Raw genomic sequence first — 15,399 nt, forward strand, 5'->3', positions numbered from 1 at the left:
TGTAGGACTTTGCTATCTTCTGCTGATAAGCTGCCATTCTGATCTTTCCCAAATCCCAGAGTTCTTCTACCGCATCTAGATCTTCAAGTAGACTTCGAGTATTATCTTCGGTATTTTGATGATTGACTCTGGTCGTCGGGATAACCATCTCTGTAGGGATAACTGCTTCAGCTCCAAATACTAATGAGAAAGGAGTCTGACCAGTAGCATTCTTCGAAGTGGTTCTATCTGCCCAAAGAACAAAAGGTAGTTCCTCGGCCCACTTTCCTTTCTTAGACCCCAACTTTTTCTTCAGGTTATTGATGATGATTTTGTTGCTTGATTCGGCATGTCCATTAGCCTGAGGATGGACAGGTGTTGACGTGATTATCTTGATTCCCCAACTGGCACATAAGTTAGTTGTTCTCTTGCCGATGAATTGCAAGCCATTGTCACACACTATCTCTGCCGGGATCCCAAATCTTGTCAGGATATTACGCTTGATGAATGAGATAACTTCTTTCTCTCTGACTTGAACAAAGGCTTTCGCTTTGATCCACTTCGATAAATAATCTGTCATAGCCAACATAAATACTTTTCCTCCTGGAGCTCTTGGCAGTTTCCCCACGATATCCATTCCCCACTTCATGAAAGGCCAAGGGGATATAATAGGATATAATGGTTCTACTGGCTGGTGCGAAATGTTGCTATGTCTCTGGCATGCATCACATTTCTGAGAATGATTCATAGCATCCCTCTTCATCGTTGGCTAGAAGTATCCCGTCCTCAGGATCTTGGAGAATAGTGCTCTGCCCCCAGTGTGATTCCCACAATCTCCATCATAGATATCCTGAAGAACTTCTTGAGCTTCTGCCTTCTCCAAGTACCTAAGATATGGTCCCGCAAGAGATTTTCTGTATAATATATCATTCATTATAGTATATGGGATTACCTTTGTGCGAAAAGCACTTGGGTTTTCATCCTTGGGGATAACTCCATCCTGAATATATTCCTTGATTGGGATAATCCAAGAACTTTCATTATCCTCAGGATTCGTGACTCCCATATCTCTACCATCTTCTTATATTTTATTGACACCTTGTTCTTCTATTGCTGGGCTCATGATATGTATGATAGGGATCTTGACACCTTCCAGTATCCTGAAGGATGAAGCTAAATATGCTAGGGCATCTGCTTAAACATTCTCTTCTCTAGGTACCTGTGAAATATCAAACATTTCGAAACACTTTGCTAGATTTTTGACTAGCTCTAGATATTTCATTAGTCTTTCTCCTCTAACAGTGTAAGAACCATTAAAATGATTAGTTAATAATAATGAATCAACATGTACTTGAATAAACCTGATTTTCATGTAGATTGCTAGTTGTAATCCTGCTATCAAAGCTTCATATTCTGCCTCATTATTTGTGGTTTGAAATGCGCAGGATATGGATTGAGGTATAATGTCCCCCTGTGGCGATTTCAGCAGAATCCCAAGACATGTTCCTCTAAAATTTGAAGCACCATCAGTGTATAGAGTCCACTTATCTTTGGTTTATTCAAGTTGTTGGACTTCCAAGTCTGCCTTTTCTTTAAGTTCACTGGTGAAATCAACCACAAAGTCTACTAATGCCTAGGATTTAATAGCAGTCCTAGGTTCATATGTTATATTATATGCACTTAGCTTCACAGCCCATTTTGCCATTCTACCTGACATTTCTGGTTTTCTCAAAACAGACTTAATAGGATAATTAGTTTTAACACATATAGGGTGAGTTTCAAAATAGTGTCTAAGTTTAGTAGATGCCATAATAAGTGCTAAAATTAATTTCTCAAGATAAGAATACCTGGTTTCAGCATCCAAAAGACTTTTACTTACATAATATATGGGATCTTGTTGACCTTCGAGATCCTTAGCCAAAACTGCACTTATAGCATTATTTGATACAGTAAGATATAGAGATAGGGATTCACCTTCCTCGGGTTTTACCAGTAGAGGAGCAGAAGAAAGATAAGCTTTTAAGGATGCTAAAGCTTCCTCATGCTTACTGGTCCACTTGAACCTTTTGTTTTTCCTCAGGATATCATAAAATTCTTTACATTTTTCTGAGGATTTGGATATGAATCTGTTAATGCCGCTATCCTGCCAGTTAGCCTTTGAACATCCTTGACTGATGCTGGGGATTTCAGATTCAGGATAGCTTGTATCTGCTCCAAACTCGCCTCTATTCCCCTTTTGGTGACCATGTATCCCAAGAATTTGCCAGCGTTCACTCCGAAATGGCACTTTGAAGGATTCAGCTTCATGTTATATTTGTAGAGGATATCGAATGCGGTCTTGAGATCTTGGAGGTGATCCTCAGCTTTCTTAGACTTCACCACCATATCATCAATATAGACTTCCATCGTGTCCCTTAGTTGCTCTTTGAACATCATGTTAACTAACCTCTGATAGGTCGCACCTGCATTTCTAAGTCCAAAGGGCATAGCAATATAACAATAAATAAATGTGGGAGTCATGAAGGCCGTATCTTCTTGATCTGAGGGCTCCATCTGGATTTGCTGAAATCCTGAGGATGCGTCCATAAATGTCAGCATCTCGTGGCCGGCTGTAGCATCTACCATCGAATTGATGTGTGGTAGAGGGAATGGATCTTTAGGACAAGCTTTATTCAAGTCTGTGAAATCTACACAAACTCTCCATTTGTTATTCTTTTTCTGTACAACCACCACATTTGCTAACCATCGGGGATATTGAACTTCCCTAATCATATTCGCCTTCAAGAGTCTTTCTACTTCCTCTTGAATGATTAGGTTTCTTTCAGGTGCAAACTTTCTTCTCTTTTGATGGATTGGCCTGAAAGAGTTATCAATTCCAAGTTTATGTGTTATAATATTTTTGGAAATACCTGTCATATCTTCATGTTTCCATGCAAATGTTGACAGCCTTGTCTTCAGAAAATCGAGCAGATTTGACTCAATATCCTCAGAAATACTTGTTCCTATCAGCACTTTGACTTCAGGATCCTTGGGATAAAGAGGTACTTCTTTAATTTCTTTTTCCCTGGCCTCCATTATGTCTTGTGCTGGCTTCTGTAATTGCTACGCCTGCTGGGGTTTGGTAGTACACTTCATGGAAGAAGTGTAGCAATTATTTGCGTCTTGTTGGTCATTGATGATTTTCATAACACCCCACGGACTTTGGAGTTTCACGCATTGGTGATAAGTGGAGGGTACCGCTTTCATGTCGTGTATCCAGGGCCTGCCTAATATAATATTGCAACAAGATAAACAGTCAATAACACAAAATTTTTGTATTTTATTTACCCCTTCGACATATATTGGGAGCTTAATCTCTCCAATAGTGTTCTTAGTTTCTCCACTGAATCCAACCAATACTGAGGAGCTGGGGACGATCTCATCCTCAGGAATATTCATCTTTTTCAGCACGTCTAATTGAATAATGTTGAATGAGCTTCCGCCATCAATGAGGATCCTGCGTGCATAATGGTTAGCCACATATAAAGTTATTACCAAACTATCATGATGAGGATCCTGAACATCGACTCTATCGCTTTCATTGAAGGATATAATCCTCTCTTGAGTGATAATAGATGTTTTTGTTGGTCTATCAGCCACTTCTAACTTTCTTTGGTCAGCATTTCTCTTTGCAGCAGAGTAAGAGGTTCCACAGATGTCGGATCCTCCGGATATTAACGTGATTGTTTTTGCATCCGTTGGTGGAGGAGTCGGCTTTTCAGGAATTTTCTCGGGATCCTGCTCTCTTCCCTTCTTCTTGCCAAGTAGCTCTTTCAAGTGGCCCTTGCTGAGAAGATAGCTGATCTCCCTTCTGAATGCAATGCAATCATCAGTCAAGTGCCCAAAGTCTTCGTGGAAGGCACACCATTTTGATTTGTCTTTCCAGGCTCCTGGTCTCTCCATTTTCCTTGGCCACCTGACATTCTCACCTAAATCCTGCATGGCACACATTAATCCACCAATATCAACAGAAAAACAATATTCAGAGATCTTAGGATATTCTTCGTCATTTTCCTCATCTACTGCATTAATCCTGGGGATATCAGGCTTTTAGTAAGGCTTTGCTCGATATGATTTTCCCGGGGATTCGGATTTCCTGTTCGTCTGATCATACTTCGGGATATCGACCTTATAGTTTTTCTTGTCTTCTTCTAGCCTGATAAACCTCAGAGCTCTGCTTCTTGCTTCGTCTAATGACCTGCATGGAGTCATAACGAGATCATCATAGAAAGATGAGCCCTTTTCTAACTCCAACTTGATAGCTTCCACTGCTGAAGCTGGGTTTAGATTCGGAATTTCCAGCGACTCCTTACTAAACCTGGTAATAAAATCTCTCAAGGATTCCCCAGGATTCTTGGTAACCCTATAAAGATCACCTGTCATTTTCTCAAAAGTTCTACTGCAAGAAAACTGGTTATTAAACATGTTAACTAAATGAGAAAAAGAAGCGATAGTGTTAGGAGGAATACTCAGTAGCCATTTCATGGCTGCTCCGGTCAAGGAAGACCCAAACCCTTTGCAAACACATGCTTCCTTGATTTCCATAGGGATTGGATTGATCTCCATACGTTCTCTATATTGTGCGACGTGTTCCTCAGGATCCGTTGATCCATCATATAGTTTCATATGGGGTTTGAAACCGTTTTGGGATCTGTATGTCGCTAATTGATGGCACAAACCGGGATATCCTGTGACTATCAGTGGGAACTTCAGCTATGGGACGAATTATGTCGGGGACATTCGATATCATGTCCTTAAGCTTCTGCAATTCTCGTGCTATACTCGAACTTATGCCTGCATCCTGCAAAATTCCTTGATTAGCATTAAATGGAATCGTATTGAAAGAGTTACCCTGATTAACATTCTGTGGAACGGTCTAGGCGTTGTAGCTCGTATTCCCAAACATAGTATTTCCAGTGTTTGTAAACGGAGCAGTTGGAGCATTTGCCTGCATCGGGATAAAGTCTCCTTGGTGCACATCAAATGATCCTGAGGGCTGCTGAGCTTGAGCTAATCCTGAAGATACCGCCTACTGATAGGGACCAGCCTGATGGAACAATCCTGAGGATCCAGACTGTTGGAACGATCCTGAGGATCCAGACTGTTGGAACAATCCGGAGGGTCCTCCCGGCTGTGACAATTCTGAGGATCCTGCATGTTGAAAAGGCCCAGCAGATAACGCATACGGGTATCCTTGAGATCCAGATAAATGCAATCCCGCAGACCCCAAATGCTGGAAAGATGGGGATCCAGAGTTGTACGCCGTGGTCGGCTCTGTATGCGCCAATCTTGAAGATCCTGGAGGAGTGAAATCTAGAGATCCCGGGACTAGTGGTGTGAAGTCTTCCGTCGGCTTCTTGGCTTTCTTGAAATCTTCTAGTTCTCTCACGAGCATCTGGTTGGTCTTGTTCTGGCGATCCATCTGTTCCTTTAGCCGTCTATACAGAGACAGAAGGTCGTTGTTGGACACCATGACGGGATCCTGGGGAGATGGCCTCGAACCTGAGAATACAGGAGTAGCAGGTTTCTTCGGGATACCACCAGCAGGAGGGAGAGGCATAGGCGGCCTCGCTGAGGAATCTGAGGCTGCGGCAGAGGAAGAAACAATCTTTGGTTTGGAAGACATGTTGTGGATATTGAGAGTAGGGTTTAGTTTGAGAGTGAATAATGATCAAAGCACCGTTTGCCCCACGGTAGGCGCCAAATTGTTTCGGTCAAAAATTGGCAAAGCAACTTTTGATCAAATTAGTGCGTTAGGTGGAGTGCTTGATGATAATAAGATTGAACACAACGATATGATTACGAGGGAAAAAACCCTTAATTATAATAATCTTAATTCGGTAAAAAATTAGCAACGTAATCTTTGGTCGAATTGCTTCGGTCAAAGATTAAGAGCGTAATCTTTGGTCGGATTCGTATGTGATTATGATAATCTCCGGCACAAAAAACCCCCGGACGGTAAAAACTATCACCGTCAACTTTATTAATAACGAAGAAAGGTGATTACAAGTGGCGGAGCTGATAAGTGATCGTAAACTAAGTGTTACAGTGTATGCTAGTAGCTAGGTAAGTGAAGGTGTGTGTTCTAATGATATTATCAGCTCGTTTATATAAGAAAAGATTACAACTGTTATCCCAAAATAACCGGAAACCCTAGACTAATTCTTTCATAATCCGTTAGTTGCCCACGTTCGAATTGACGAAGTCCAGATAATATCCGTTGCAATCCACGTTCTTATAATCACATTTACCACGTGTTCTTATCTGCAAAACAAACAAGAATAATATAGGACAATTGAATTAGTCAACGTACCTTCTTCAGAATAGCAGCTTAAGTCGTTATCTTTAAATGAGGCTCAATTCCGAGGATAAAAATCCACACCCAACAGTACCGGTACCGATTGCTATAGATTCGGTACCAATTTGGCACCGTCGGTACCGAATCGGTAACAAGTTTTTATTTTCGGAATCGGTACGGTTCGGTAAGGTACCAGTATTTCCCGAATTTTTACACGAAATACCAGTACCGTACCGGTACCAAATATTTTGAATTTTCGAGAATCGAGATTGGGATTTTCGGGATCTGTATCAGTATCATCCCTAGTTGCTACTCTTTATGTTGTTACATGTTTATAGGTTTAATATTATGTTCATGTTTTCAATTACTTTCACAAAGAACTAATCAACATTGTGTTTAACACTGTGTTGCTATAAGTGTCTTCTATCGAGTCAATCCACTTGATCGATGTTTGCCTCTAGCTATCTTACACCTCACTAACTAACAGCTGCCACCATAAATAGTAGAAAAAGTTATAGAGTAACTACCACATGATAAGTTTGTCAAAAAGGGACGACGATGCATTGAAATGTTGTCTAGAAAAGATGTTTGTCGGGATACAACGTTTCGTTAAAACAAATGGTAATGGTAAATTAAAATGTTAAACTCGACAATAATAAGATTAAATGTGCTCTCATAATAAAATAAAATAAACTTGAAACCTCATCACATTTTCATATACTTGAGGACGAATACCATTAAAAATCAAATACTTGAATTTGACTCAGAGAAAAAGCGATAGTGATAAAATTATATAAATTTGTTTTCATAAAAAGAATAAACTTGCCTCATGACATTCAAATAAAAATAATTTTTTTTATTTTTTATTCAACATTTTTTGCACATTGATCTAAAAAAGGGAGGGGGGGGGGGGGGGGGGGGGGGGTTAAGCAACTTGGGAACCTTTTCTTCGTTTTCCTAGCGTGTCCTTTTTTCTTTACGTGGCTTATACTTTCTTCATTTCGATTGTTATTTTTTAAAACAAATTGTTTAAAACAAAACGTAACAGCATAGTTCAAATTTAACATGAGAGGGATTTGAATTATTAAAGCGAAAAAATTGTTAAAAAGACTTTTTGTGATAAAATTATTATAAGTATCTTGATTTTTTTATGATATTTGTCATATACTTTTTGTCACGTTGTTAAGATCAAATAACTTTTCTAAAATTTGTAAATTATACTGCTAGTTCTGTTTGCAGAGAAAATTTACCTATGGGCGATACATAATTTTACTCACATTATCTCTAAATCACTAAAACTTAACACAAAATAGAAGATACAACTAATTTGTAATGGGTCCTTAGACCATGTATAGTGGGACGCTACTTCACACCATGAAGCCCTCATAACCCAGAACACCGCCCCCGGGGCGCTATTGGAAGGGGGGGCTTTTAAAACGCCAGAAGGGGGAATGGTGAAAGTTGATTGGTTATTGGTTTATTTGTTTTTTACTTTTTTGATAAAATATAATATAAACTTAACGTAATGATTTGAAGGGCTTCATCCACTACACTCATTTTAGCCATAAAGGCCCGTATACATGCTCAGTGGTGGATCCAGGATTTTTTTCCAATGGGTTCACTGTTTTTAAATGCTCTAATTTTATACGACCGGCCATAAAAATTTCGGGTCAATTCGAAGGTTTAGGTCGGTTCAACGGTTCGGGTCGGGTAAGGCCGTAAGGTTCATTACATTTTTTTTGAACGGCGTAAGGTTCATTAGTCATTACATAACATAAATACGATAAATTAACAAAAAAACAAATATCGTCATAGAAAGGATAACATACATAAGAAAGATACGATTGTCTTTTAAAACAAATAAAAAAACTTATAGTTGTTCTCTACGAGTTTTCATCTTTTGGAAACGTTGCATTACATCTTCAAATCTATTCTTGAGGGTTGTTTACTACTTGAAGATGATGATTGAATGTTTGATGATTCACTTGAGAAATATCTTTTAATATTCATAATGCCTACAAATCAAATTTAAACATCATTAATTTTCTAATTCAATTAACAAACTTTAACATAATCATACTTTCTAATTGTTAATTTCAGTAAATAAACAATAATAATTGAAGCAAAACATCAAAGCATACCTTACTGAGTCTGTGAAGATTGGAGTTAAGGAAAGACGGAGACTAGGGATGGAGAGGAAGACAGAGGAGGCGAGGACGTTGTGGCGGAAAGAGAGACGGACGCCGGCGGCCGGTGGTGGTGGGGGATTAGGGTTTGAACTGCAGGTCTGATGTCTGATGTTGTGTGTTAGCGATGGGTAGAAGTAAAAATAAAGATAACCCTAACTTACTTTGCTGGATAAAAAATAAAAAAAAGGAAAAAATCGGGAAATAAAAAAAATTAAGCTGTGGTTGAGACTCGAACCAGGGTCAACTAGAGGGATGGCAGGATTAAAGGGAGGAACATTACCACCAGACCAGAGTTATATATTGCTTATGGTTTCACTCTTAAAATATATATGAGTTCAATCTCACAAACTATACCTATATTCTATATAAATTTTGGAACTCAGTGAGTTCCTGTAAACCCGTATGACACTATATAGATCCGCCCCAGTACATGCTCTATTCATTACGCATGGTCTTATAATAAGTAATCAAAATGATACATTTTTGTCGTACTTTTGGGACCAATCATGCCAATTGACAAAACCATATAAGTAATTTAAATTATATCTTCTCCCATGCTTATGCGGTCCCTTTGTGGTCCAAATCAGCATGGGCTGCCACGTGTCGAAGAGAATTATATACTACCATTTTGCAACGAGAGTGTGACACCTCACTCCTCTTTAGTCTTTATATCTTCACAAGTAAATTATATTGATTCTTCATTCTTCAATTTAAGTCATGAAGATCGTGGTTATATTTATGACTATGTAATTGTGCTCTTGTTTTTATTATAAGTGACAATTTCTTACATAACTTAAAACACAACTTATGATAATAAAAATTCCTAGTTTTTAAATGATTTGGATAACTGTTTAATGAACATGTTATGTTTTTTAAATGACAAAGCGAACCTCAACAAGGAAGATGAGTTATCTACAGAGTCTATTAAAATTTAGAACATCTTAGGCAAATCCTATATCTTTGGATTTGGATATTAAGGCTTGGGAACGTAAAACGGATCCGTGTGTTCCTCGATGACAATCGCTATTACAATTTACTAAATGGATTATAAAAAGATATAATCATTTTATACCCATTCAAAATGAAACTACTTAACTACGGTCAAAGAAATTAAACTTTTACTTATTTTAATTAGCAATTAGTCCACTAATTTAAAGGCAACAAATAATCAAACTGCTTCCTTTAAGAAATCAATTAAAACTTGTAATTAGTTGGTTAAATCGTAGTTTAGAAGCTAAAAAACCTCTTGGCGCTTCTAAAGCCCGATGACTTAGCTTAAGAAGCCTTTGGATTCAATTTCAACATTTGAAGCCCTTAGATTCGACTTTTCATGATCATGGACATAGTTTCTGAAGCGGAAACCTTTAATCTTAGACTTAATCTATAAAGACGTCTTCCCAACTTTGTCTTCGTGACTTAGAGATTTACTTTAGAAGTTTTATTTTTATTAGGTTTTGAAGAGGTAGGTCCCAGCAGAGCCCAGTTGGACCCGCAAGACTCACCTTAAACAGGGACGTCTGCGCAGAGACCAACTGGATCCGCAGGACCAACCATGCTCAGAGACGTGACGTCCTTACGCGCAGTATGCAAGCTGGTCCCGCAGGAAATGCCTCCCATGGTGAAGGACTCCGCCTGTTCCCGCAGCCTCGGATACAAGCCATGAGGGAAGGCCACCCGCGCAGCATGGCTACACGCACTAGGTACTTAGCTCTCGATCATTCAGTGTCACCTGAAGGAATGAGCAAAGCCGGGAGCAATCCCGCACAGAGGCGGGAGGGGGAATACTCCCGCCCAAATAAGCCAGTCTGTATACTGAAGGACCTTTTACTGTACCTGACGAGGTATGGGCGAAAGATCTGATCAGGGATACGACAGCTCACTGATACAGTATGGCGAGCAGCATGCTCCTGTACTGTATCACTATTAAGCCGCTGCCTACTCACCAACTACTGTCATACCACGTGCGTAGCCGGCAGTTGGTGGAAAGGGAATAGTATACAGCAGGCCTGGTCACTATCAGCCGCTGCCTACCCACCAACTACCAGCAGGGCACGTGCGTAGGCTACTGTTGATGAACAGGAACACTGTTGCAGCCGGCCATACCTCCTTGGAAACCTACCTTCGGCTATAAATACCCCAAATGGTATGATCATCTAAACACAACATATCTTACTACATTATCATCATATTATACCTGATATCTGCTCTAGCAATCTCTTAATATACTTTTATATTTAAAGAGCAATCTAGTCTGATTCTCACGCCGGAGGGTGGTCACAAGGAGGAACCCCCCCTTCTCAGTGACGAGCTCACGGTGTCTGTTTTGTAGGTTATCAGAAGAACCATCTTCCAAGGGTCTAACCCCTCGTGGGAAACAGCTATCCAACCCCCAGGTTACCAGTAATCTGTCCGGGGTCCGGTTAGTGTTTCTTCATTGGCGCCATCCGTGCATAAAGCTAGAACTTTATTTTTCTCCAGTTTTTTCAAACTTCTACAAAGATGGTTAGAGAAATTCCGGTAACCATAACCCCTGCTACTAGGGGGAATACCGGCAACACAGTTTTTACGAACACTACCCCGGCTACCGAAGCCGGGGCAAGCGAAGTAAATTTTACGAACACTACCCCACTTACCAAAGCTGGGGCAAGTGCAGTAAATGAGCGCCTACTGGGATCCACTGATACCCAGGTTGAGAAACGAAGACTCCCCCGCCAAACTCTCGATGAAGTCAAGGCATGGGCGGAGGCACGACAAAAGGAATTCCAGGCTGAATTGGACGAACGCTTGCGTTCCGTACAACAGGCCGACGAATTCGAATACTGGGAGGATGACTCGGAGGAATCCGACTCCGACGCGAGCCCTCGCCATAGGGCAAAAGGGAAGCGTAAGGAAACGGAATCCCAACCGAAAAGGCATTTTGGACAAGCCTTCAAACCAAAAAGCACAGGTGGAAGTCCACGAGACTTCTCTAAAACGTTCAGACCAAACGTTGCAAATGCAGGAACGTCCAAATTTGCAAGGGACATTGCTGAAGCAATCGCCCCAAAGTGTGCCAAACAAATGCCCAACATAGGCACATATGACGGTATATCTGATCCAGACGATCATTTGAACAGGTTCATAGCAGGGGCAACCGTCAGCAATTGGACGGAACCCACGTGGTGTTACATGTTCCAAATGACGCTGGTTGGGGCTGCTAGAGCATGGTTCGATCGTCTACCGGTCAACCACATCTACGACTGGGCAGACTTCCAACAGAAGTTTAGCCAACACTTCAGCCAGCAACGGAAGTATACCGAGGAGCAATGGACAATCCTCAAATGCATACGAGAGGAAGACGAATCTCTGCCAAACTTCATCACTCGCTTCAACTCAAAGAAGCTAAGTTTGGGCAATATCAGCGAAGATCTTGTTCGCGCTGCCTTCATCCAGGGCGCACATGACCCAGAGCTCATCCGCACCCTAACGGGTAAAGATGGCATGCCATCCACATGGGATGGCATCATGACAGCAGCAAAACGCTATGCTGAAACAGAGAAGCAACTGGGTAGAGATCTCCCACAGAGCACAAACCTCTACACCCAGAGGACGAGAGATGACAACGTCCTCACCGCCCGACTAAATAAAAAACGAAAGCTAGGCATTTGGCAGTCAAGGGTAAACTTTGACACCTCATCCGGCTTGCAAAATCGGTTGGGCGGAAGGGATAATGTACAGTCGCACCGGAACTCCAGATGGACGCCACTCACCAAAAGCGTCACTGAGATATTCGCCACTGAAGAGCTCCCATGGCCAAAACCTCCAATAATCCGACATCGTCACGATGCAGATCGGAGCAAATACTGTGACTTTCACAAGACAAAGGGCCACAACACTGAAGAATGCATAGATGTAAAAGATATGGTCGAAGCATTTGTCAGAGATGGGACGCTCGCGCACCTCGTGGCGTAATAAAGGCTGAGCAGGCGGGTGCGTATAGAACCCCAGCTGGGGAAAACACGAATCAATTCCAGCTTCAAAATCGAGACTACATGCTGCGTAAAGAACGAGATCCCGAACCAGGTGCGTATCGGCTCGATGGCACTCCCATCCCAACAAGGAAGGGAGCTCATTTACACAGTTTGCATGTAAATCAATTCCAATTTGTAAAGAAAAGGCCAAGAGCCACTTCTAATGGAAATGATTCTCTTTTAAGAATATCGAAGCTGATGATTTTACATTTATACTTTTCTGGACATTAATATGCCGGTTTTCACCGCATAATTACGTGAAGTCATTGCATGGGAAGGCGGTCCTACCCGCACGAACCCAATAACGTGACAAACCTTCACGCAGGTCAGTTGAAGGGGAAAAAGTTCAGCACCCAAAAATGAAAGTGCCGGTCTATCCGCATGAATCATTAAGGAAACTGAATAATAACCTATCAACAACCGCGCGTCGAACGGTTAAAACTATCCAACACTGGTGACGGCATTCACATTACGTGAAGTCGTTGCGTGAGAAGGCGGTCTTAGCCGCACGAACCCAATAACGTGGCAAACCTTCACGCATGTCAGTTGAAGGAGGAGTTCAATTATCCCATTAAATGAAAGTGCCGGTCTATCCGCATGAATCATGAAAGGAAAATGAACACTAACCTATCGACAACCGCGCGTCGAACGGTTCAAAACAAAATTCTTAAAAAGGATAAGGAAAACCTACACGCAGGTCAGATAAGGGTAAAGTTTTGCCATCCTACTAAGTGCAAGTGACGGTTCTACCCGCACAATCACGAAAGAGGAAGCAAAACTTCACACCTATTTTCAACCACGTTCAAAGGTTAACTTATCCTCAAAAGGTAAGAAAAACCTACACGCAGGTCAGATAAGGGTAAAGTTTTGCCATCCTACTAAGTGCAAGTGACGGTTCTACCCGCACAATCACGAAAGAGGAAGCAAAACTTCACACCTATTATCAACCACGTTCAAAGGTTAACTTATCCTCAAAAGGTAAGAAAAACCTACACGCAGGTCAGATAAGGGTAAAGTTTTGCCATCCTACTAAGTGCAAGTGACGGTTCTACCCGCACAATCACGAAAGAGGAAGCAAAACTTCACACCTATTATCAACCACGTTCAAAGGTTAACTTATCCTCAAAAGGTAAGAAAAACCTACACGCAGGTCAGATAAGGGTAAAGTTTTGCCATCCTACTAAGTGCAAGTGACGGTTCTACCCGCACAATCACGAAAGAGGAAGCAAAACTTCACACCTATTATCAACCACGTTCAAAGGTTAACGTATCCTCAAAAGGTAAGAAAAACCTACACGCAGGTCAGATAAGGGTAAAGTTTTGCCATCCTACTAAGTGCAAGTGACGGTTCTACCCGCACAATCACGAAAGAGGAAGCAAAACTTCACACCTATTATCAACCACGTTCAAAGGTTAACTTATCCTCAAAAGGTAAGAAAAACCTACACGCAGGTCAGGTATGGGTAAAGTTTTGCCATCCTACTAAGTGCAAGTGACGGTTCTACCCGCACAATCACGAAAGAGGAAGCAAAACTTCACACCTATTATCAACCACGTTCAAAGGTTAACTTATCCTCAAAAAGTAAGAAAAACCTACACGCAGGTTAGATAAAAGTTAAAGTTTAGCCATCTCACCAAGTGCAAGTGACGGTTCTACCCGCACAATCACGAAGGAAGAAGCGAAACTTTAACCCACTATCAACCACGTTCAAAGGTTCTTATTCTAAACACTTGGAAAATTGCTAATTTAAACTAAGTATGCAAGTCATAAGTTTATAAAGCAAGGAACCCAAAGAAGGAAATAACAATCTTATACGCAAGAAGATTAATATTTCAAGAATATATTACAAGAATGGCCGGGTAACTACCCGCCTAAAAGAAAAAAAAAACTATACAAGTCTTAGCAATGGGAAGGGATCTTCAGGATCAAGCTTCAGGGCCGCTTCCACTTGGACCCGCTCCGTCAGAAGAACGGGGTGGTTCGAGGAACGCTTTGAGGACAGCTAACCCATCATCAGCAGCAGCTACTTCGTCCACCTTCTCCACCACTGGATGCGGGAAGGCGGCGTATTGGTTCAATGCTTGGTCATAAATGGCTTCGGTATCCACATTGAACAAAGGGAAGTTGGAAGGCGGGACGCCTTTCTCAACAAACCCTAGACCAAGCAAGAAGCCGGCCTTTTCCCCATCCTCATGAGAAGCGTTGAGGGCTGCGGTCATAGCATCATCGTAAGAGGTCTCTGAAAAGACCCGACGCACAACCTACAAAGAAAACACAAGTATTAGAACCTTTTCTTAAAAAAAAGTAAGCGGGAAAATACCCCTTACCCCTTGGCAAACAAGTAACCGTTAGACGGATGCGGGTACAGTGTAAAGGCAAAACCCTTCACATACCTAGCACCCGCAGGGAATTGAAGCCAAGTAAACCTTGGCGAACAAGTAACCGTTAGACGGATGCGGGTACAGTGTAAAGGCAAAACCCTTCACATACCTAGCACCCGCAGGGAATTGAAGCCAAATATTCCTCGGCAACCAAGTAACTATAAGACAGGTGCGGGTACAGTGTAAAGGCAAAACCCTTCACATACCTAGCACCTGCAGGGAATTGACGCTAGGAATACCTTGGAAGTAAAGTAACCGTAAGACGAGCGCTGGTACAGTGTTAAGGCAAAACCCTTCACATACCTAGCGCTCCGCTGGGAATTGAAACCAGGAAGGATCTTCTGGGCAATGCTTGCGGAAACGGAAATAACATCCCCGCATAGCGGGAACGTTGAGAACTACGTTGTTTGAAGCTCCAGGATGGAATTGGTGGTTTTAACATAATTGATCACTATGTTCAAAACTACCAAAACCTCATGGAGAATCCACACAACTGGGACTC

This window comes from Bidens hawaiensis, unplaced genomic scaffold (genome assembly GCF_021521415.1).
Source record: "Bidens hawaiensis isolate Kalapana, Puna unplaced genomic scaffold, B.hawaiensis_p1.1 tig00004551_1, whole genome shotgun sequence".
NCBI lineage: Eukaryota > Viridiplantae > Streptophyta > Magnoliopsida > Asterales > Asteraceae > Bidens > Bidens hawaiensis.